The 20,483-nt window shown below is 49.0% G+C and overlaps 36 non-coding genes across 36 annotated transcripts; all 36 read right to left on the reverse strand.

Annotated features, from left to right (window-relative positions):
• Positions 1-201: 201 nt before the first annotated feature.
• Trnas-uga (transfer RNA serine (anticodon UGA)) lies at positions 202-283 on the reverse strand. The gene has a single exon. It is a non-coding gene; the product is annotated as a tRNA-Ser (tRNA).
• Positions 284-984: 701 nt separating this feature from the next.
• Trnas-cga (transfer RNA serine (anticodon CGA)) lies at positions 985-1,066 on the reverse strand. Its single transcript has one exon. It is a non-coding gene; the product is annotated as a tRNA-Ser (tRNA).
• Positions 1,067-1,204: 138 nt separating this feature from the next.
• Trnak-uuu (transfer RNA lysine (anticodon UUU)) lies at positions 1,205-1,277 on the reverse strand. Its single transcript has one exon. It is a non-coding gene; the product is annotated as a tRNA-Lys (tRNA).
• Positions 1,278-1,816: 539 nt separating this feature from the next.
• Trnaf-gaa (transfer RNA phenylalanine (anticodon GAA)) lies at positions 1,817-1,889 on the reverse strand. The gene has a single exon. It is a non-coding gene; the product is annotated as a tRNA-Phe (tRNA).
• Positions 1,890-2,500: 611 nt separating this feature from the next.
• Positions 2,501-2,582, reverse strand: Trnas-uga (transfer RNA serine (anticodon UGA)). Its single transcript has one exon. It is a non-coding gene; the product is annotated as a tRNA-Ser (tRNA).
• Positions 2,583-3,283: 701 nt separating this feature from the next.
• On the reverse strand, positions 3,284-3,365 carry Trnas-cga (transfer RNA serine (anticodon CGA)). The gene has a single exon. It is a non-coding gene; the product is annotated as a tRNA-Ser (tRNA).
• A 138-nt stretch (positions 3,366-3,503) lies between these two features.
• Positions 3,504-3,576, reverse strand: Trnak-uuu (transfer RNA lysine (anticodon UUU)). Its single transcript has one exon. It is a non-coding gene; the product is annotated as a tRNA-Lys (tRNA).
• Positions 3,577-4,115: 539 nt separating this feature from the next.
• Trnaf-gaa (transfer RNA phenylalanine (anticodon GAA)) lies at positions 4,116-4,188 on the reverse strand. The gene has a single exon. It is a non-coding gene; the product is annotated as a tRNA-Phe (tRNA).
• A 611-nt stretch (positions 4,189-4,799) lies between these two features.
• On the reverse strand, positions 4,800-4,881 carry Trnas-uga (transfer RNA serine (anticodon UGA)). Its single transcript has one exon. It is a non-coding gene; the product is annotated as a tRNA-Ser (tRNA).
• A 701-nt stretch (positions 4,882-5,582) lies between these two features.
• On the reverse strand, positions 5,583-5,664 carry Trnas-cga (transfer RNA serine (anticodon CGA)). The gene has a single exon. It is a non-coding gene; the product is annotated as a tRNA-Ser (tRNA).
• A 138-nt stretch (positions 5,665-5,802) lies between these two features.
• On the reverse strand, positions 5,803-5,875 carry Trnak-uuu (transfer RNA lysine (anticodon UUU)). Its single transcript has one exon. It is a non-coding gene; the product is annotated as a tRNA-Lys (tRNA).
• A 539-nt stretch (positions 5,876-6,414) lies between these two features.
• On the reverse strand, positions 6,415-6,487 carry Trnaf-gaa (transfer RNA phenylalanine (anticodon GAA)). The gene has a single exon. It is a non-coding gene; the product is annotated as a tRNA-Phe (tRNA).
• A 611-nt stretch (positions 6,488-7,098) lies between these two features.
• Trnas-uga (transfer RNA serine (anticodon UGA)) lies at positions 7,099-7,180 on the reverse strand. Its single transcript has one exon. It is a non-coding gene; the product is annotated as a tRNA-Ser (tRNA).
• Positions 7,181-7,881: 701 nt separating this feature from the next.
• On the reverse strand, positions 7,882-7,963 carry Trnas-cga (transfer RNA serine (anticodon CGA)). The gene has a single exon. It is a non-coding gene; the product is annotated as a tRNA-Ser (tRNA).
• Positions 7,964-8,101: 138 nt separating this feature from the next.
• Positions 8,102-8,174, reverse strand: Trnak-uuu (transfer RNA lysine (anticodon UUU)). The gene has a single exon. It is a non-coding gene; the product is annotated as a tRNA-Lys (tRNA).
• Positions 8,175-8,713: 539 nt separating this feature from the next.
• Trnaf-gaa (transfer RNA phenylalanine (anticodon GAA)) lies at positions 8,714-8,786 on the reverse strand. Its single transcript has one exon. It is a non-coding gene; the product is annotated as a tRNA-Phe (tRNA).
• Positions 8,787-9,397: 611 nt separating this feature from the next.
• On the reverse strand, positions 9,398-9,479 carry Trnas-uga (transfer RNA serine (anticodon UGA)). Its single transcript has one exon. It is a non-coding gene; the product is annotated as a tRNA-Ser (tRNA).
• A 701-nt stretch (positions 9,480-10,180) lies between these two features.
• On the reverse strand, positions 10,181-10,262 carry Trnas-cga (transfer RNA serine (anticodon CGA)). The gene has a single exon. It is a non-coding gene; the product is annotated as a tRNA-Ser (tRNA).
• Positions 10,263-10,400: 138 nt separating this feature from the next.
• On the reverse strand, positions 10,401-10,473 carry Trnak-uuu (transfer RNA lysine (anticodon UUU)). The gene has a single exon. It is a non-coding gene; the product is annotated as a tRNA-Lys (tRNA).
• A 539-nt stretch (positions 10,474-11,012) lies between these two features.
• On the reverse strand, positions 11,013-11,085 carry Trnaf-gaa (transfer RNA phenylalanine (anticodon GAA)). Its single transcript has one exon. It is a non-coding gene; the product is annotated as a tRNA-Phe (tRNA).
• Positions 11,086-11,696: 611 nt separating this feature from the next.
• Trnas-uga (transfer RNA serine (anticodon UGA)) lies at positions 11,697-11,778 on the reverse strand. The gene has a single exon. It is a non-coding gene; the product is annotated as a tRNA-Ser (tRNA).
• A 701-nt stretch (positions 11,779-12,479) lies between these two features.
• On the reverse strand, positions 12,480-12,561 carry Trnas-cga (transfer RNA serine (anticodon CGA)). Its single transcript has one exon. It is a non-coding gene; the product is annotated as a tRNA-Ser (tRNA).
• Positions 12,562-12,699: 138 nt separating this feature from the next.
• Positions 12,700-12,772, reverse strand: Trnak-uuu (transfer RNA lysine (anticodon UUU)). The gene has a single exon. It is a non-coding gene; the product is annotated as a tRNA-Lys (tRNA).
• Positions 12,773-13,311: 539 nt separating this feature from the next.
• Positions 13,312-13,384, reverse strand: Trnaf-gaa (transfer RNA phenylalanine (anticodon GAA)). The gene has a single exon. It is a non-coding gene; the product is annotated as a tRNA-Phe (tRNA).
• A 611-nt stretch (positions 13,385-13,995) lies between these two features.
• Trnas-uga (transfer RNA serine (anticodon UGA)) lies at positions 13,996-14,077 on the reverse strand. The gene has a single exon. It is a non-coding gene; the product is annotated as a tRNA-Ser (tRNA).
• Positions 14,078-14,778: 701 nt separating this feature from the next.
• On the reverse strand, positions 14,779-14,860 carry Trnas-cga (transfer RNA serine (anticodon CGA)). Its single transcript has one exon. It is a non-coding gene; the product is annotated as a tRNA-Ser (tRNA).
• Positions 14,861-14,998: 138 nt separating this feature from the next.
• On the reverse strand, positions 14,999-15,071 carry Trnak-uuu (transfer RNA lysine (anticodon UUU)). Its single transcript has one exon. It is a non-coding gene; the product is annotated as a tRNA-Lys (tRNA).
• Positions 15,072-15,610: 539 nt separating this feature from the next.
• On the reverse strand, positions 15,611-15,683 carry Trnaf-gaa (transfer RNA phenylalanine (anticodon GAA)). The gene has a single exon. It is a non-coding gene; the product is annotated as a tRNA-Phe (tRNA).
• A 611-nt stretch (positions 15,684-16,294) lies between these two features.
• On the reverse strand, positions 16,295-16,376 carry Trnas-uga (transfer RNA serine (anticodon UGA)). Its single transcript has one exon. It is a non-coding gene; the product is annotated as a tRNA-Ser (tRNA).
• A 701-nt stretch (positions 16,377-17,077) lies between these two features.
• Positions 17,078-17,159, reverse strand: Trnas-cga (transfer RNA serine (anticodon CGA)). Its single transcript has one exon. It is a non-coding gene; the product is annotated as a tRNA-Ser (tRNA).
• A 138-nt stretch (positions 17,160-17,297) lies between these two features.
• Trnak-uuu (transfer RNA lysine (anticodon UUU)) lies at positions 17,298-17,370 on the reverse strand. Its single transcript has one exon. It is a non-coding gene; the product is annotated as a tRNA-Lys (tRNA).
• A 539-nt stretch (positions 17,371-17,909) lies between these two features.
• Positions 17,910-17,982, reverse strand: Trnaf-gaa (transfer RNA phenylalanine (anticodon GAA)). Its single transcript has one exon. It is a non-coding gene; the product is annotated as a tRNA-Phe (tRNA).
• Positions 17,983-18,593: 611 nt separating this feature from the next.
• On the reverse strand, positions 18,594-18,675 carry Trnas-uga (transfer RNA serine (anticodon UGA)). Its single transcript has one exon. It is a non-coding gene; the product is annotated as a tRNA-Ser (tRNA).
• Positions 18,676-19,376: 701 nt separating this feature from the next.
• Trnas-cga (transfer RNA serine (anticodon CGA)) lies at positions 19,377-19,458 on the reverse strand. The gene has a single exon. It is a non-coding gene; the product is annotated as a tRNA-Ser (tRNA).
• Positions 19,459-19,596: 138 nt separating this feature from the next.
• Trnak-uuu (transfer RNA lysine (anticodon UUU)) lies at positions 19,597-19,669 on the reverse strand. Its single transcript has one exon. It is a non-coding gene; the product is annotated as a tRNA-Lys (tRNA).
• Positions 19,670-20,208: 539 nt separating this feature from the next.
• Positions 20,209-20,281, reverse strand: Trnaf-gaa (transfer RNA phenylalanine (anticodon GAA)). Its single transcript has one exon. It is a non-coding gene; the product is annotated as a tRNA-Phe (tRNA).
• Between the last annotated feature and the right edge of the window lie 202 nt (positions 20,282-20,483).

Consider the following 20,483-nt stretch of genomic DNA (forward strand, 5'->3'; position numbering starts at 1 on the left):
ACTGCCCAGTGAGGCGACACTTGTACTAACACCTGGTGGACGGCTGTGAGACTAGGAGATGAGCTGCGGCTTCTGGGGGCGACTGTAACGCTGCGCCCTCGATCAAATAACACTGCACATTGCTGGTGACCCACGTGTTTAGTAGTGACGCAACTGCTAGGATGCAGCTCAACGTCCGCCTTTTGAGAGCGAGAAAATTTTCGCAGTCGGCAGGACTCGAACCTACGCTCCCAGAGGGAATCTGATTTCAAGTCAGACGCCTTAACCACTCGGCCACAACTGCCGGTGGCTGAAGCGACTCCCGACAAGTGAAACCGCCATCTTTAGAAGCAATCTGATGGCAGAAAACGGCGTGGCCTCACTCTTTGCTGTAGGGTTTCCATTAGCCGTTACGAAAGTGTACTAATTTTCGCCCAGACAGGGACTTGAGCCCAGGACCCTTTGGTTGAAAACCTAACGCTCTACCGACTCAGCTATGCGGGCCCACGCACGAGCATTATCGTACAGCTGCGTGGTGTGCGAGTGTTTCGCATGTCGTAATTACTGACTTATGGCTCCAATGGCGACTTCACCGACTTCCCACTGACGTACCGCTGACGCTAGTTTTCTGTCGTCTTAAAACGATGGACATACCTCCAAGCAGCTGCGAGATCTTAAGAAAAGAAAAAAAAACGCTGCACCACTGCTTTTGCCGCACTCGAATGATTGAAATTGCGATTCTTAAAAAGAAAATGAAATGTCCGCTCTGTCCAACACTTTCGAGCACATCTGTGTACTCACCATCTCAGCGACGGCTTTCTGCAGTCCCAGCGTCAGTGCGAGGTGAACCGAAAGGCACAGTAAGTAGCTGTCGTCGCGAAAACTCAGTATTCTTAAAACGTAAATTTTCGTCTTGTTGAGAATGGCATCACTGGTTGCACCCGCATTCGCCCACGCATGTCACATGTGTGCGAAAACGTTTGCTCCTCTTTACGCAAAATCGCACGCAGCCGGTAGGATTCGAACCTACGCTCCCAGAGGGAATCTGATTTCGAGTCAGACGCCTTAACCACTCGGCCACGACTGCCGTTAGCGCGGTGTTCTCTCGACACATGCAACTGCTACCGTTTAAAACACTGTGGTGTCAGAAAACGGCGTAGCTGCATTATTTTCCGTAGCGTTTCCACCGCTACCAGACGAATCGCTACCAAAGTATTAAAATTTCCGCCCGGACAGGGACTTGAACCCTGGACCCTTAGGTTAAAAGCCTAATGCTCTACCGACTGAGCTATCCGGGCTCACACAAGGCTGCAAAACCTCCCACGATGCACAACTATACATTGACTCATGTCCTTTACTGTTGTGCAATCGCTGCATGGGGCCGTTACTAAGAAAACGTCGCCTAAATGCTGTCTACAAACTTATCGCGCTAAGCCCGTAACACACTATCGAAGACTGCTGACACACGATGCAACAACAAATTGTACCAGTTGTTACGTCTCATACGTTGGAGCAGAGAATTTACGTGTTTTGTCGACACTCACTGGGCAATTGGAAAATTCACAAGCATTTCGAATGCAATGTTTCCCACGCTTTCGCTCATTTCACGGTTCCGTTGAAGACGTTCTTCACCACCTGACACAGAAAAAGGAATGCAGTCGGTAGGATATTTTTAATTCTTTTGCTTCTAAGGGAGTTAGTTGTCTAGTAAGTTCTTCTTATGGCATGCAATAGACAACCAGAACAGCTACAGGAGAGGGTCAGTTTTGTTGTCAGCGGTAGTTGCATTATCACAAACGCAGAGTAATTCCATTGGCGTCGCATGAAAACGAATACCTGCCGAAACCCGGGATCGAACCAGGGACCTTTAGATCTTCAGTCTAACGCTCTCCCAACTGAGCTATTTCGGCTGACGTCGAAGGTTGCCATTTGCATGTGTTCGTTAATTTGTGCCTCGTTGCCAATTTCACAGTCACCTTCGTCTGATAAGACATAGGGACGCTGAAGGGCGAGCAGCCGATGCAGTGAAGTTCCACACACATTTCTTCAGCTTCCGTCATCGTAACAAGCAAACATGTCGACTCGATTCGTGTGATATTGAATTCGCTGACTTGACGTGACGCCACGCTGACGCTAGAAAACACGTGCTATATCGATGCCAGGGGCAACTCGTGTGCAGAGAACGAGACACAAGAAGGAGTGAGCCTCTCCACCATATGAGAGGCAGTATCTAGCAGATACACACGGTAAAACATTCGACTTGCGTTAGCTCATAAATTGCTACACGTCATCGTCTGCAAGCTAAAATGGACACATCTGCACTGCCCAGTGAGGCGACACTTGTACTAACACCTGGTGGACGGCTGTGAGACTAGGAGATGAGCTGCGGCTTCTGGGGGCGACTGTAACGCTGCGCCCTCGATCAAATAACACTGCACATTGCTGGTGACCCACGTGTTTAGTAGTGACGCAACTGCTAGGATGCAGCTCAACGTCCGCCTTTTGAGAGCGAGAAAATTTTCGCAGTCGGCAGGACTCGAACCTACGCTCCCAGAGGGAATCTGATTTCAAGTCAGACGCCTTAACCACTCGGCCACAACTGCCGGTGGCTGAAGCGACTCCCGACAAGTGAAACCGCCATCTTTAGAAGCAATCTGATGGCAGAAAACGGCGTGGCCTCACTCTTTGCTGTAGGGTTTCCATTAGCCGTTACGAAAGTGTACTAATTTTCGCCCAGACAGGGACTTGAGCCCAGGACCCTTTGGTTGAAAACCTAACGCTCTACCGACTCAGCTATGCGGGCCCACGCACGAGCATTATCGTACAGCTGCGTGGTGTGCGAGTGTTTCGCATGTCGTAATTACTGACTTATGGCTCCAATGGCGACTTCACCGACTTCCCACTGACGTACCGCTGACGCTAGTTTTCTGTCGTCTTAAAACGATGGACATACCTCCAAGCAGCTGCGAGATCTTAAGAAAAGAAAAAAAAACGCTGCACCACTGCTTTTGCCGCACTCGAATGATTGAAATTGCGATTCTTAAAAAGAAAATGAAATGTCCGCTCTGTCCAACACTTTCGAGCACATCTGTGTACTCACCATCTCAGCGACGGCTTTCTGCAGTCCCAGCGTCAGTGCGAGGTGAACCGAAAGGCACAGTAAGTAGCTGTCGACGCGAAAACTCAGTATTCTTAAAACGTAAATTTTCGTCTTGTTGAGAATGGCATCACTGGTTGCACCCGCATTCGCCCACGCATGTAACATGTGTGCGAAAACGTTTGCTCCTCTTTACGCAAAATCGCACGCAGCCGGTAGGATTCGAACCTACGCTCCCAGAGGGAATCTGATTTCGAGTCAGACGCCTTAACCACTCGGCCACGACTGCCGTTAGCGCGGTGTTCTCTCGACACATGCAACTGCTACCGTTTAAAACACTGTGGTGTCAGAAAACGGCGTAGCTGCATTTTTTTCCGTAGCGTTTCCACCGCTACCAGACGAATCGCTACCAAAGTATTAAAATTTCCGCCCGGACAGGGACTTGAACCCTGGACCCTTAGGTTAAAAGCCTAATGCTCTACCGACTGAGCTATCCGGGCTCACACAAGGCTGCAAAACCTCCCACGATGCACAACTATACATTGACTCATGTCCTTTACTGTTGTGCAATCGCTGCATGGGGCCGTTACTAATAAAACGTCGCCTAAATGCTGTCTACAAACTTATCGCGCTAAGCCCGTAACACACTATCGAAGACTGCTGACACACGATGCAACAACAAATTGTACCAGTTGTTACGTCTCATACGTTGGAGCAGAGAATTTACGTGTTTTGTCGACACTCACTGGGCAATTGGAAAATTCACAAGCATTTCGAATGCAATGTTTCCCACGCTTTCGCTCATTTCACGGTTCCGTTGAAGACGTTCTTCACCACCTGACACAGAAAAAGGAATGCAGTCGGTAGGATATTTTTAATTCTTTTGCTTCTAAGGGAGTTAGTTGTCTAGTAAGTTCTTCTTATGGCATGCAATAGACAACCAGAACAGCTACAGGAGAGGGTCAGTTTTGTTGTCAGCGGTAGTTGCATTATCACAAACGCAGAGTAATTCCATTGGCGTCGCATGAAAACGAATACCTGCCGAAACCCGGGATCGAACCAGGGACCTTTAGATCTTCAGTCTAACGCTCTCCCAACTGAGCTATTTCGGCTGACGTCGAAGGTTGCCATTTGCATGTGTTCGTTAATTTGTGCCTCGTTGCCAATTTCACAGTCACCTTCGTCTGATAAGACATAGGGACGCTGAAGGGCGAGCAGCCGATGCAGTGAAGTTCCACACACATTTCTTCAGCTTCCGTCATCGTAACAAGCAAACATGTCGACTCGATTCGTGTGATATTGAATTCGCTGACTTGACGTGACGCCACGCTGACGCTAGAAAACACGTGCTATATCGATGCCAGGGGCAACTCGTGTGCAGAGAACGAGACACAAGAAGGAGTGAGCCTCTCCACCATATGAGAGGCAGTATCTAGCAGATACACACGGTAAAACATTCGACTTGCGTTAGCTCATAAATTGCTACACGTCATCGTCTGCAAGCTAAAATGGACACATCTGCACTGCCCAGTGAGGCGACACTTGTACTAACACCTGGTGGACGGCTGTGAGACTAGGAGATGAGCTGCGGCTTCTGGGGGCGACTGTAACGCTGCGCCCTCGATCAAATAACACTGCACATTGCTGGTGACCCACGTGTTTAGTAGTGACGCAACTGCTAGGATGCAGCTCAACGTCCGCCTTTTGAGAGCGAGAAAATTTTCGCAGTCGGCAGGACTCGAACCTACGCTCCCAGAGGGAATCTGATTTCAAGTCAGACGCCTTAACCACTCGGCCACAACTGCCGGTGGCTGAAGCGACTCCCGACAAGTGAAACCGCCATCTTTAGAAGCAATCTGATGGCAGAAAACGGCGTGGCCTCACTCTTTGCTGTAGGGTTTCCATTAGCCGTTACGAAAGTGTACTAATTTTCGCCCAGACAGGGACTTGAGCCCAGGACCCTTTGGTTGAAAACCTAACGCTCTACCGACTCAGCTATGCGGGCCCACGCACGAGCATTATCGTACAGCTGCGTGGTGTGCGAGTGTTTCGCATGTCGTAATTACTGACTTATGGCTCCAATGGCGACTTCACCGACTTCCCACTGACGTACCGCTGACGCTAGTTTTCTGTCGTCTTAAAACGATGGACATACCTCCAAGCAGCTGCGAGATCTTAAGAAAAGAAAAAAAAACGCTGCACCACTGCTTTTGCCGCACTCGAATGATTGAAATTGCGATTCTTAAAAAGAAAATGAAATGTCCGCTCTGTCCAACACTTTCGAGCACATCTGTGTACTCACCATCTCAGCGACGGCTTTCTGCAGTCCCAGCGTCAGTGCGAGGTGAACCGAAAGGCACAGTAAGTAGCTGTCGACGCGAAAACTCAGTATTCTTAAAACGTAAATTTTCGTCTTGTTGAGAATGGCATCACTGGTTGCACCCGCATTCGCCCACGCATGTAACATGTGTGCGAAAACGTTTGCTCCTCTTTACGCAAAATCGCACGCAGCCGGTAGGATTCGAACCTACGCTCCCAGAGGGAATCTGATTTCGAGTCAGACGCCTTAACCACTCGGCCACGACTGCCGTTAGCGCGGTGTTCTCTCGACACATGCAACTGCTACCGTTTAAAACACTGTGGTGTCAGAAAACGGCGTAGCTGCATTTTTTTCCGTAGCGTTTCCACCGCTACCAGACGAATCGCTACCAAAGTATTAAAATTTCCGCCCGGACAGGGACTTGAACCCTGGACCCTTAGGTTAAAAGCCTAATGCTCTACCGACTGAGCTATCCGGGCTCACACAAGGCTGCAAAACCTCCCACGATGCACAACTATACATTGACTCATGTCCTTTACTGTTGTGCAATCGCTGCATGGGGCCGTTACTAATAAAACGTCGCCTAAATGCTGTCTACAAACTTATCGCGCTAAGCCCGTAACACACTATCGAAGACTGCTGACACACGATGCAACAACAAATTGTACCAGTTGTTACGTCTCATACGTTGGAGCAGAGAATTTACGTGTTTTGTCGACACTCACTGGGCAATTGGAAAATTCACAAGCATTTCGAATGCAATGTTTCCCACGCTTTCGCTCATTTCACGGTTCCGTTGAAGACGTTCTTCACCACCTGACACAGAAAAAGGAATGCAGTCGGTAGGATATTTTTAATTCTTTTGCTTCTAAGGGAGTTAGTTGTCTAGTAAGTTCTTCTTATGGCATGCAATAGACAACCAGAACAGCTACAGGAGAGGGTCAGTTTTGTTGTCAGCGGTAGTTGCATTATCACAAACGCAGAGTAATTCCATTGGCGTCGCATGAAAACGAATACCTGCCGAAACCCGGGATCGAACCAGGGACCTTTAGATCTTCAGTCTAACGCTCTCCCAACTGAGCTATTTCGGCTGACGTCGAAGGTTGCCATTTGCATGTGTTCGTTAATTTGTGCCTCGTTGCCAATTTCACAGTCACCTTCGTCTGATAAGACATAGGGACGCTGAAGGGCGAGCAGCCGATGCAGTGAAGTTCCACACACATTTCTTCAGCTTCCGTCATCGTAACAAGCAAACATGTCGACTCGATTCGTGTGATATTGAATTCGCTGACTTGACGTGACGCCACGCTGACGCTAGAAAACACGTGCTATATCGATGCCAGGGGCAACTCGTGTGCAGAGAACGAGACACAAGAAGGAGTGAGCCTCTCCACCATATGAGAGGCAGTATCTAGCAGATACACACGGTAAAACATTCGACTTGCGTTAGCTCATAAATTGCTACACGTCATCGTCTGCAAGCTAAAATGGACACATCTGCACTGCCCAGTGAGGCGACACTTGTACTAACACCTGGTGGACGGCTGTGAGACTAGGAGATGAGCTGCGGCTTCTGGGGGCGACTGTAACGCTGCGCCCTCGATCAAATAACACTGCACATTGCTGGTGACCCACGTGTTTAGTAGTGACGCAACTGCTAGGATGCAGCTCAACGTCCGCCTTTTGAGAGCGAGAAAATTTTCGCAGTCGGCAGGACTCGAACCTACGCTCCCAGAGGGAATCTGATTTCAAGTCAGACGCCTTAACCACTCGGCCACGACTGCCGCTGGCTGAAGCGACTCCCGACAAGTGAAACCGCCATCTTTAGAAGCAATCTGATGGCAGAAAACGGCGTGGCCTCACTCTTTGCTGTAGGGTTTCCATTAGCCGTTACGAAAGTGTACTAATTTTCGCCCAGACAGGGACTTGAGCCCAGGACCCTTTGGTTGAAAACCTAACGCTCTACCGACTCAGCTATGCGGGCCCACGCACGAGCATTATCGTACAGCTGCGTGGTGTGCGAGTGTTTCGCATGTCGTAATTACTGACTTATGGCTCCAATGGCGACTTCACCGACTTCCCACTGACGTACCGCTGACGCTAGTTTTCTGTCGTCTTAAAACGATGGACATACCTCCAAGCAGCTGCGAGATCTTAAGAAAAGAAAAAAAAACGCTGCACCACTGCTTTTGCCGCACTCGAATGATTGAAATTGCGATTCTTAAAAAGAAAATGAAATGTCCGCTCTGTCCAACACTTTCGAGCACATCTGTGTACTCACCATCTCAGCGACGGCTTTCTGCAGTCCCAGCGTCAGTGCGAGGTGAACCGAAAGGCACAGTAAGTAGCTGTCGTCGCGAAAACTCAGTATTCTTAAAACGTAAATTTTCGTCTTGTTGAGAATGGCATCACTGGTTGCACCCGCATTCGCCCACGCATGTCACATGTGTGCGAAAACGTTTGCTCCTCTTTACGCAAAATCGCACGCAGCCGGTAGGATTCGAACCTACGCTCCCAGAGGGAATCTGATTTCGAGTCAGACGCCTTAACCACTCGGCCACGACTGCCGTTAGCGCGGTGTTCTCTCGACACATGCAACTGCTACCGTTTAAAACACTGTGGTGTCAGAAAACGGCGTAGCTGCATTATTTTCCGTAGCGTTTCCACCGCTACCAGACGAATCGCTACCAAAGTATTAAAATTTCCGCTCGGACAGGGACTTGAACCCTGGACCCTTAGGTTAAAAGCCTAATGCTCTACCGACTGAGCTATCCGGGCTCACACAAGGCTGCAAAACCTCCCACGATGCACAACTATACATTGACTCATGTCCTTTACTGTTGTGCAATCGCTGCATGGGGCCGTTACTAATAAAACGTCGCCTAAATGCTGTCTACAAACTTATCGCGCTAAGCCCGTAACACACTATCGAAGACTGCTGACACACGATGCAACAACAAATTGTACCAGTTGTTACGTCTCATACGTTGGAGCAGAGAATTTACGTGTTTTGTCGACACTCACTGGGCAATTGGAAAATTCACAAGCATTTCGAATGCAATGTTTCCCACGCTTTCGCTCATTTCACGGTTCCGTTGAAGACGTTCTTCACCACCTGACACAGAAAAAGGAATGCAGTCGGTAGGATATTTTTAATTCTTTTGCTTCTAAGGGAGTTAGTTGTCTAGTAAGTTCTTCTTATGGCATGCAATAGACAACCAGAACAGCTACAGGAGAGGGTCAGTTTTGTTGTCAGCGGTAGTTGCATTATCACAAACGCAGAGTAATTCCATTGGCGTCGCATGAAAACGAATACCTGCCGAAACCCGGGATCGAACCAGGGACCTTTAGATCTTCAGTCTAACGCTCTCCCAACTGAGCTATTTCGGCTGACGTCGAAGGTTGCCATTTGCATGTGTTCGTTAATTTGTGCCTCGTTGCCAATTTCACAGTCACCTTCGTCTGATAAGACATAGGGACGCTGAAGGGCGAGCAGCCGATGCAGTGAAGTTCCACACACATTTCTTCAGCTTCCGTCATCGTAACAAGCAAACATGTCGACTCGATTCGTGTGATATTGAATTCGCTGACTTGACGTGACGCCACGCTGACGCTAGAAAACACGTGCTATATCGATGCCAGGGGCAACTCGTGTGCAGAGAACGAGACACAAGAAGGAGTGAGCCTCTCCACCATATGAGAGGCAGTATCTAGCAGATACACACGGTAAAACATTCGACTTGCGTTAGCTCATAAATTGCTACACGTCATCGTCTGCAAGCTAAAATGGACACATCTGCACTGCCCAGTGAGGCGACACTTGTACTAACACCTGGTGGACGGCTGTGAGACTAGGAGATGAGCTGCGGCTTCTGGGGGCGACTGTAACGCTGCGCCCTCGATCAAATAACACTGCACATTGCTGGTGACCCACGTGTTTAGTAGTGACGCAACTGCTAGGATGCAGCTCAACGTCCGCCTTTTGAGAGCGAGAAAATTTTCGCAGTCGGCAGGACTCGAACCTACGCTCCCAGAGGGAATCTGATTTCAAGTCAGACGCCTTAACCACTCGGCCACGACTGCCGGTGGCGGAAGCGACTCCCGACAAGTGAAGCCGCCATCTTTAGAAGCAATCTGATGGCAGAAAACGGCGTGGCCTCACTCTTTGCTGTAGGGTTTCCATTAGCCGTTACGAAAGTGTACTAATTTTCGCCCAGACAGGGACTTGAGCCCAGGACCCTTTGGTTGAAAACCTAACGCTCTACCGACTCAGCTATGCGGGCCCACGCACGAGCATTATCGTACAGCTGCGTGGTGTGCGAGTGTTTCGCATGTCGTAATTACTGACTTATGGCTCCAATGGCGACTTCACCGACTTCCCACTGACGTACCGCTGACGCTAGTTTTCTGTCGTCTTAAAACGATGGACATACCTCCAAGCAGCTGCGAGATCTTAAGAAAAGAAAAAAAAACGCTGCACCACTGCTTTTGCCGCACTCGAATGATTGAAATTGCGATTCTTAAAAAGAAAATGAAATGTCCGCTCTGTCCAACACTTTCGAGCACATCTGTGTACTCACCATCTCAGCGACGGCTTTCTGCAGTCCCAGCGTCAGTGCGAGGTGAACCGAAAGGCACAGTAAGTAGCTGTCGTCGCGAAAACTCAGTATTCTTAAAACGTAAATTTTCGTCTTGTTGAGAATGGCATCACTGGTTGCACCCGCATTCGCCCACGCATGTCACATGTGTGCGAAAACGTTTGCTCCTCTTTACGCAAAATCGCACGCAGCCGGTAGGATTCGAACCTACGCTCCCAGAGGGAATCTGATTTCGAGTCAGACGCCTTAACCACTCGGCCACGACTGCCGTTAGCGCGGTGTTCTCTCGACACATGCAACTGCTACCGTTTAAAACACTGTGGTGTCAGAAAACGGCGTAGCTGCATTATTTTCCGTAGCGTTTCCACCGCTACCAGACGAATCGCTACCAAAGTATTAAAATTTCCGCCCGGACAGGGACTTGAACCCTGGACCCTTAGGTTAAAAGCCTAATGCTCTACCGACTGAGCTATCCGGGCTCACACAAGGCTGCAAAACCTCCCACGATGCACAACTATACATTGACTCATGTCCTTTACTGTTGTGCAATCGCTGCATGGGGCCGTTACTAATAAAACGTCGCCTAAATGCTGTCTACAAACTTATCGCGCTAAGCCCGTAACACACTATCGAAGACTGCTGACACACGATGCAACAACAAATTGTACCAGTTGTTACGTCTCATACGTTGGAGCAGAGAATTTACGTGTTTTGTCGACACTCACTGGGCAATTGGAAAATTCACAAGCATTTCGAATGCAATGTTTCCCACGCTTTCGCTCATTTCACGGTTCCGTTGAAGACGTTCTTCACCACCTGACACAGAAAAAGGAATGCAGTCGGTAGGATATTTTTAATTCTTTTGCTTCTAAGGGAGTTAGTTGTCTAGTAAGTTCTTCTTATGGCATGCAATAGACAACCAGAACAGCTACAGGAGAGGGTCAGTTTTGTTGTCAGCGGTAGTTGCATTATCACAAACGCAGAGTAATTCCATTGGCGTCGCATGAAAACGAATACCTGCCGAAACCCAGGATCGAACCAGGGACCTTTAGATCTTCAGTCTAACGCTCTCCCAACTGAGCTATTTCGGCTGACGTCGAAGGTTGCCATTTGCATGTGTTCGTTAATTTGTGCCTCGTTGCCAATTTCACAGTCACCTTCGTCTGATAAGACATAGGGACGCTGAAGGGCGAGCAGCCGATGCAGTGAAGTTCCACACACATTTCTTCAGCTTCCGTCATCGTAACAAGCAAACATGTCGACTCGATTCGTGTGATATTGAATTCGCTGACTTGACGTGACGCCACGCTGACGCTAGAAAACACGTGCTATATCGATGCCAGGGGCAACTCGTGTGCAGAGAACGAGACACAAGAAGGAGTGAGCCTCTCCACCATATGAGAGGCAGTATCTAGCAGATACACACGGTAAAACATTCGACTTGCGTTAGCTCATAAATTGCTACACGTCATCGTCTGCAAGCTAAAATGGACACATCTGCACTGCCCAGTGAGGCGACACTTGTACTAACACCTGGTGGACGGCTGTGAGACTAGGAGATGAGCTGCGGCTTCTGGGGGCGACTGTAACGCTGCGCCCTCGATCAAATAACACTGCACATTGCTGGTGACCCACGTGTTTAGTAGTGACGCAACTGCTAGGATGCAGCTCAACGTCCGCCTTTTGAGAGCGAGAAAATTTTCGCAGTCGGCAGGACTCGAACCTACGCTCCCAGAGGGAATCTGATTTCAAGTCAGACGCCTTAACCACTCGGCCACGACTGCCGGTGGCGGAAGCGACTCCCGACAAGTGAAGCCGCCATCTTTAGAAGCAATCTGATGGCAGAAAACGGCGTGGCCTCACTCTTTGCTGTAGGGTTTCCATTAGCCGTTACGAAAGTGTACTAATTTTCGCCCAGACAGGGACTTGAGCCCAGGACCCTTTGGTTGAAAACCTAACGCTCTACCGACTCAGCTATGCGGGCCCACGCACGAGCATTATCGTACAGCTGCGTGGTGTGCGAGTGTTTCGCATGTCGTAATTACTGACTTATGGCTCCAATGGCGACTTCACCGACTTCCCACTGACGTACCGCTGACGCTAGTTTTCTGTCGTCTTAAAACGATGGACATACCTCCAAGCAGCTGCGAGATCTTAAGAAAAGAAAAAAAAACGCTGCACCACTGCTTTTGCCGCACTCGAATGATTGAAATTGCGATTCTTAAAAAGAAAATGAAATGTCCGCTCTGTCCAACACTTTCGAGCACATCTGTGTACTCACCATCTCAGCGACGGCTTTCTGCAGTCCCAGCGTCAGTGCGAGGTGAACCGAAAGGCACAGTAAGTAGCTGTCGTCGCGAAAACTCAGTATTCTTAAAACGTAAATTTTCGTCTTGTTGAGAATGGCATCACTGGTTGCACCCGCATTCGCCCACGCATGTCACATGTGTGCGAAAACGTTTGCTCCTCTTTACGCAAAATCGCACGCAGCCGGTAGGATTCGAACCTACGCTCCCAGAGGGAATCTGATTTCGAGTCAGACGCCTTAACCACTCGGCCACGACTGCCGTTAGCGCGGTGTTCTCTCGACACATGCAACTGCTACCGTTTAAAACACTGTGGTGTCAGAAAACGGCGTAGCTGCATTATTTTCCGTAGCGTTTCCACCGCTACCAGACGAATCGCTACCAAAGTATTAAAATTTCCGCCCGGACAGGGACTTGAACCCTGGACCCTTAGGTTAAAAGCCTAATGCTCTACCGACTGAGCTATCCGGGCTCACACAAGGCTGCAAAACCTCCCACGATGCACAACTATACATTGACTCATGTCCTTTACTGTTGTGCAATCGCTGCATGGGGCCGTTACTAATAAAACGTCGCCTAAATGCTGTCTACAAACTTATCGCGCTAAGCCCGTAACACACTATCGAAGACTGCTGACACACGATGCAACAACAAATTGTACCAGTTGTTACGTCTCATACGTTGGAGCAGAGAATTTACGTGTTTTGTCGACACTCACTGGGCAATTGGAAAATTCACAAGCATTTCGAATGCAATGTTTCCCACGCTTTCGCTCATTTCACGGTTCCGTTGAAGACGTTCTTCACCACCTGACACAGAAAAAGGAATGCAGTCGGTAGGATATTTTTAATTCTTTTGCTTCTAAGGGAGTTAGTTGTCTAGTAAGTTCTTCTTATGGCATGCAATAGACAACCAGAACAGCTACAGGAGAGGGTCAGTTTTGTTGTCAGCGGTAGTTGCATTATCACAAACGCAGAGTAATTCCATTGGCGTCGCATGAAAACGAATACCTGCCGAAACCCGGGATCGAACCAGGGACCTTTAGATCTTCAGTCTAACGCTCTCCCAACTGAGCTATTTCGGCTGACGTCGAAGGTTGCCATTTGCATGTGTTCGTTAATTTGTGCCTCGTTGCCAATTTCACAGTCACCTTCGTCTGATAAGACATAGGGACGCTGAAGGGCGAGCAGCCGATGCAGTGAAGTTCCACACACATTTCTTCAGCTTCCGTCATCGTAACAAGCAAACATGTCGACTCGATTCGTGTGATATTGAATTCGCTGACTTGACGTGACGCCACGCTGACGCTAGAAAACACGTGCTATATCGATGCCAGGGGCAACTCGTGTGCAGAGAACGAGACACAAGAAGGAGTGAGCCTCTCCACCATATGAGAGGCAGTATCTAGCAGATACACACGGTAAAACATTCGACTTGCGTTAGCTCATAAATTGCTACACGTCATCGTCTGCAAGCTAAAATGGACACATCTGCACTGCCCAGTGAGGCGACACTTGTACTAACACCTGGTGGACGGCTGTGAGACGAGGAGATGAGCTGCGGCTTCTGGGCGCGACTGTAACGCTGCGCCCTCGATCAAATAACACTGCACATTGCTGGTGACCCACGTGTTTAGTAGTGACGCAACTGCTAGGATGCAGCTCAACGTCCGCCTTTTGAGAGCGAGAAAATTTTCGCAGTCGGCAGGACTCGAACCTACGCTCCCAGAGGGAATCTGATTTCAAGTCAGACGCCTTAACCACTCGGCCACGACTGCCGGTGGCGGAAGCGACTCCCGACAAGTGAAGCCGCCATCTTTAGAAGCAATCTGATGGCAGAAAACGGCGTGGCCTCACTCTTTGCTGTAGGGTTTCCATTAGCCGTTACGAAAGTGTACTAATTTTCGCCCAGACAGGGACTTGAGCCCAGGACCCTTTGGTTGAAAACCTAACGCTCTACCGACTCAGCTATGCGGGCCCACGCACGAGCATTATCGTACAGCTGCGTGGTGTGCGAGTGTTTCGCATGTCGTAATTACTGACTTATGGCTCCAATGGCGACTTCACCGACTTCCCACTGACGTACCGCTGACGCTAGTTTTCTGTCGTCTTAAAACGATGGACATACCTCCAAGCAGCTGCGAGATCTTAAGAAAAGAAAAAAAAACGCTGCACCACTGCTTTTGCCGCACTCGAATGATTGAAATTGCGATTCTTAAAAAGAAAATGAAATGTCCGCTCTGTCCAACACTTTCGAGCACATCTGTGTACTCACCATCTCAGCGACGGCTTTCTGCAGTCCCAGCGTCAGTGCGAGGTGAACCGAAAGGCACAGTAAGTAGCTGTCGTCGCGAAAACTCAGTATTCTTAAAACGTAAATTTTCGTCTTGTTGAGAATGGCATCACTGGTTGCACCCGCATTCGCCCACGCATGTCACATGTGTGCGAAAACGTTTGCTCCTCTTTACGCAAAATCGCACGCAGCCGGTAGGATTCGAACCTACGCTCCCAGAGGGAATCTGATTTCGAGTCAGACGCCTTAACCACTCGGCCACGACTGCCGTTAGCGCGGTGTTCTCTCGACACATGCAACTGCTACCGTTTAAAACACTGTGGTGTCAGAAAACGGCGTAGCTGCATTATTTTCCGTAGCGTTTCCACCGCTACCAGACGAATCGCTACCAAAGTATTAAAATTTCCGCCCGGACAGGGACTTGAACCCTGGACCCTTAGGTTAAAAGCCTAATGCTCTACCGACTGAGCTATCCGGGCTCACACAAGGCTGCAAAACCTCCCACGATGCACAACTATACATTGACTCATGTCCTTTACTGTTGTGCAATCGCTGCATGGGGCCGTTACTAATAAAACGTCGCCTAAATGCTGTCTACAAACTTATCGCGCTAAGCCCGTAACACACTATCGAAGACTGCTGACACACGATGCAACAACAAATTGTACCAGTTGTTACGTCTCATACGTTGGAGCAGAGAATTTACGTGTTTTGTCGACACTCACTGGGCAATTGGAAAATTCACAAGCATTTCGAATGCAATGTTTCCCACGCTTTCGCTCATTTCACGGTTCCGTTGAAGACGTTCTTCACCACCTGACACAGAAAAAGGAATGCAGTCGGTAGGATATTTTTAATTCTTTTGCTTCTAAGGGAGTTAGTTGTCTAGTAAGTTCTTCTTATGGCATGCAATAGACAACCAGAACAGCTACAGGAGAGGGTCAGTTTTGTTGTCAGCGGTAGTTGCATTATCACAAACGCAGAGTAATTCCATTGGCGTCGCATGAAAACGAATACCTGCCGAAACCCGGGATCGAACCAGGGACCTTTAGATCTTCAGTCTAACGCTCTCCCAACTGAGCTATTTCGGCTGACGTCGAAGGTTGCCATTTGCATGTGTTCGTTAATTTGTGCCTCGTTGCCAATTTCACAGTCACCTTCGTCTGATAAGACATAGGGACGCTGAAGGGCGAGCAGCCGATGCAGTGAAGTTCCACACACATTTCTTCAGCTTCCGTCATCGTAACAAGCAAACATGTCGACTCGATTCGTGTGATATTGAATTCGCTGACTTGACGTGACGCCACGCTGACGCTAGAAAACACGTGCTATATCGATGCCAGGGGCAACTCGTGTGCAGAGAACGAGACACAAGAAGGAGTGAGCCTCTCCACCATATGAGAGGCAGTATCTAGCAGATACACACGGTAAAACATTCGACTTGCGTTAGCTCATAAATTGCTACACGTCATCGTCTGCAAGCTAAAATGGACACATCTGCACTGCCCAGTGAGGCGACACTTGTACTAACACCTGGTGGACGGCTGTGAGACGAGGAGATGAGCTGCGGCTTCTGGGCGCGACTGTAACGCTGCGCCCTCGATCAAATAACACTGCACATTGCTGGTGACCCACGTGTTTAGTAGTGACGCAACTGCTAGGATGCAGCTCAACGTCCGCCTTTTGAGAGCGAGAAAATTTTCGCAGTCGGCAGGACTCGAACCTACGCTCCCAGAGGGAATCTGATTTCAAGTCAGACGCCTTAACCACTCGGCCACGACTGCCGGTGGCGGAAGCGACTCCCGACAAGTGAAGCCGCCATCTTTAGAAGCAATCTGATGGCAGAAAACGGCGTGGCCTCACTCTTTGCTGTAGGGTTTCCATTAGCCGTTACGAAAGTGTACTAATTTTCGCCCAGACAGGGACTTGAGCCCAGGACCCTTTGGTTGAAAACCTAACGCTCTACCGACTCAGCTATGCGGGCCCACGCACGAGCATTATCGTACAGCTGCGTGGTGTGCGAGTGTTTCGCATGTCGTAATTACTGACTTATGGCTCCAATGGCGACTTCACCGACTTCCCACTGACGTACCGCTGACGCTAGTTTTCTGTCGTCTTAAAACGATGGACATACCTCCAAGCAGCTGCGAGATCTTAAGAAAAGAAAAAAAAACGCTGCACCACTGCTTTTGCCGCACTCGAATGATTGAAATTGCGATTCTTAAAAAGAAAATGAAATGTCCGCTCTGTCCAACACTTTCGAGCACATCTGTGTACTCACCATCTCAGCGACGGCTTTCTGCAGTCCCAGCGTCAGTGCGAGGTGAACCGAAAGGCACAGTAAGTAGCTGTCGTCGCGAAAACTCAGTATTCTTAAAACGTAAATTTTCGTCTTGTTGAGAATGGCATCACTGGTTGCACCCGCATTCGCCCACGCATGTCACATGTGTGCGAAAACGTTTGCTCCTCTTTACGCAAAATCGCACGCAGCCGGTAGGATTCGAACCTACGCTCCCAGAGGGAATCTGATTTCGAGTCAGACGCCTTAACCACTCGGCCACGACTGCCGTTAGCGCGGTGTTCTCTCGACACATGCAACTGCTACCGTTTAAAACACTGTGGTGTCAGAAAACGGCGTAGCTGCATTATTTTCCGTAGCGTTTCCACCGCTACCAGACGAATCGCTACCAAAGTATTAAAATTTCCGCCCGGACAGGGACTTGAACCCTGGAACCTTAGGTTAAAAGCCTAACGCTCTACCGACTGAGCTATCCGGGCTCACATAAGGCTGCAAAACCTCCCACGATGCACAACTATACATTGACTCATGTCCTTTACTGTTGTGCAATCGCTGCATGGGGCCGTTACTAATAAAACGTCGCCTAAATGCTGTCTACAAACTTATCGCGCTAAGCCCGTAACACACTATCGAAGACTGCTGACACACGATGCAACAACAAATTGTACCAGTTGTTACGTCTCATACGTTGGAGCAGAGAATTTACGTGTTTTGTCGACACTCACTGGGCAATTGGAAAATTCACCAGCATTTCGAATGCAATGTTTCCCACGCTTTCGCTCATTTCACGGTTCCGTTGAAGACGTTCTTCACCACCTGACACAGAAAAAGGAATGCAGTCGGTAGGATATTTTTAATTCTTTTGCTTCTAAGGGAGTTAGTTGTCTAGTAAGTTCTTCTTATGGCATGCAATAGACAACCAGAACAGCTACAGGAGAGGGTCAGTTTTGTTGTCAGCGGTAGTTGCATTATCACAAACGCAGAGTAATTCCATTGGCGTCGCATGAAAACGAATACCTGCCGAAACCCGGGATCGAACCAGGGACCTTTAGATCTTCAGTCTAACGCTCTCCCAACTGAGCTATTTCGGCTGACGTCGAACGTTGCCATTTGCATGTGTTCGTTAATTTGTGCCTCGTTGCCAATTTCACAGTCACCTTCGTCTGATAAGACATAGGGACGCTGAAGGGCGAGCAGCCGATGCAGTGAAGTTCCACACACATTTCTTCAGCTTCCGTCATCGTAACAAGCAAACATGTCGACTCGATTCGTGTGATATTGAATTCGCTGACTTGACGTGACGCCACGCTGACGCTAGAAAACACGTGCTATATCGATGCCAGGGGCAACTCGTGTGCAGAGAACGAGACACAAGAAGGAGTGAGCCTCTCCACCATATGAGAGGCAGTATCTAGCAGATACACACGGTAAAACATTCGACTTGCGTTAGCTCATAAATTGCTACACGTCATCGTCTGCAAGCTAAAATGGACACATCTGCACTGCCCAGTGAGGCGACACTTGTACTAACACCTGGTGGACGGCTGTGAGACTAGGAGATGAGCTGCGGCTTCTGGGGGCGACTGTAACGCTGCGCCCTCGATCAAATAACACTGCACATTGCTGGTGACCCACGTGTTTAGTAGTGACGCAACTGCTAGGATGCAGCTCAACGTCCGCCTTTTGAGAGCGAGAAAATTTTCGCAGTCGGCAGGACTCGAACCTACGCTCCCAGAGGGAATCTGATTTCAAGTCAGACGCCTTAACCACTCGGCCACGACTGCCGGTGGCGGAAGCGACTCCCGACAAGTGAAGCCGCCATCTTTAGAAGCAATCTGATGGCAGAAAACGGCGTGGCCTCACTCTTTGCTGTAGGGTTTCCATTAGCCGTTACGAAAGTGTACTAATTTTCGCCCAGACAGGGACTTGAGCCCAGGACCCTTTGGTTGAAAACCTAACGCTCTACCGACTCAGCTATGCGGGCCCACGCACGAGCATTATCGTACAGCTGCGTGGTGTGCGAGTGTTTCGCATGTCGTAATTACTGACTTATGGCTCCAATGGCGACTTCACCGACTTCCCACTGACGTACCGCTGACGCTAGTTTTCTGTCGTCTTAAAACGATGGACATACCTCCAAGCAGCTGCGAGATCTTAAGAAAAGAAAAAAAAACGCTGCACCACTGCTTTTGCCGCACTCGAATGATTGAAATTGCGATTCTTAAAAAGAAAATGAAATGTCCGCTCTGTCCAACACTTTCGAGCACATCTGTGTACTCACCATCTCAGCGACGGCTTTCTGCAGTCCCAGCGTCAGTGCGAGGTGAACCGAAAGGCACAGTAAGTAGCTGTCGTCGCGAAAACTCAGTATTCTTAAAACGTAAATTTTCGTCTTGTTGAGAATGGCATCACTGGTTGCACCCGCATTCGCCCACGCATGTCACATGTGTGCGAAAACGTTTGCTCCTCTTTACGCAAAATCGCACGCAGCCGGTAGGATTCGAACCTACGCTCCCAGAGGGAATCTGATTTCGAGTCAGACGCCTTAACCACTCGGCCACGACTGCCGTTAGCGCGGTGTTCTCTCGACACATGCAACTGCTACCGTTTAAAACACTGTGGTGTCAGAAAACGGCGTAGCTGCATTATTTTCCGTAGCGTTTCCACCGCTACCAGACGAATCGCTACCAAAGTATTAAAATTTCCGCCCGGACAGGGACTTGAACCCTGGACCCTTAGGTTAAAAGCCTAATGCTCTACCGACTGAGCTATCCGGGCTCACACAAGGCTGCAAAACCTCCCACGATGCACAACTATACATTGACTCATGTCCTTTACTGTTGTGCAATCGCTGCATGGGGCCGTTACTAATAAAACGTCGCCTAAATGCTGTCTACAAACTTATCGCGCTAAGCCCGTAACACACTATCGAAGACTGCTGACACACGATGCAACAACAAATTGTACCAGTTGTTACGTCTCATACGTTGGAGCAGAGAATTTACGTGTTTTGTCGACACTCACTGGGCAATTGGAAAATTCACAAGCATTTCGAATGCAATGTTTCCCACGCTTTCGCTCATTTCACGGTTCCGTTGAAGACGTTCTTCACCACCTGACACAGAAAAAGGAATGCAGTCGGTAGGATATTTTTAATTCTTTTGCTTCTAAGGGAGTTAGTTGTCTAGTAAGTTCTTCTTATGGCATGCAATAGACAACCAGAACAGCTACAGGAGAGGGTCAGTTTTGTTGTCAGCGGTAGTTGCATTATCACAAACGCAGAGTAATTCCATTGGCGTCGCATGAAAACGAATACCTGCCGAAACCCGGGATCGAACCAGGGACCTTTAGATCTTCAGTCTAACGCTCTCCCAACTGAGCTATTTCGGCTGACGTCGAACGTTGCCATTTGCATGTGTTCGTTAATTTGTGCCTCGTTGCCAATTTCACAGTCACCTTCGTCTGATAAGACATAGGGACGCTGAAGGGCGAGCAGCCGATGCAGTGAAGTTCCACACACATTTCTTCAGCTTCCGTCATCGTAACAAGCAAACATGTCGACTCGATTCGTGTGATATTGAATTCGCTGACT

This window comes from Schistocerca cancellata, chromosome 3 (genome assembly GCF_023864275.1).
Source record: "Schistocerca cancellata isolate TAMUIC-IGC-003103 chromosome 3, iqSchCanc2.1, whole genome shotgun sequence".
Lineage (NCBI taxonomy): Eukaryota > Metazoa > Arthropoda > Insecta > Orthoptera > Acrididae > Schistocerca > Schistocerca cancellata.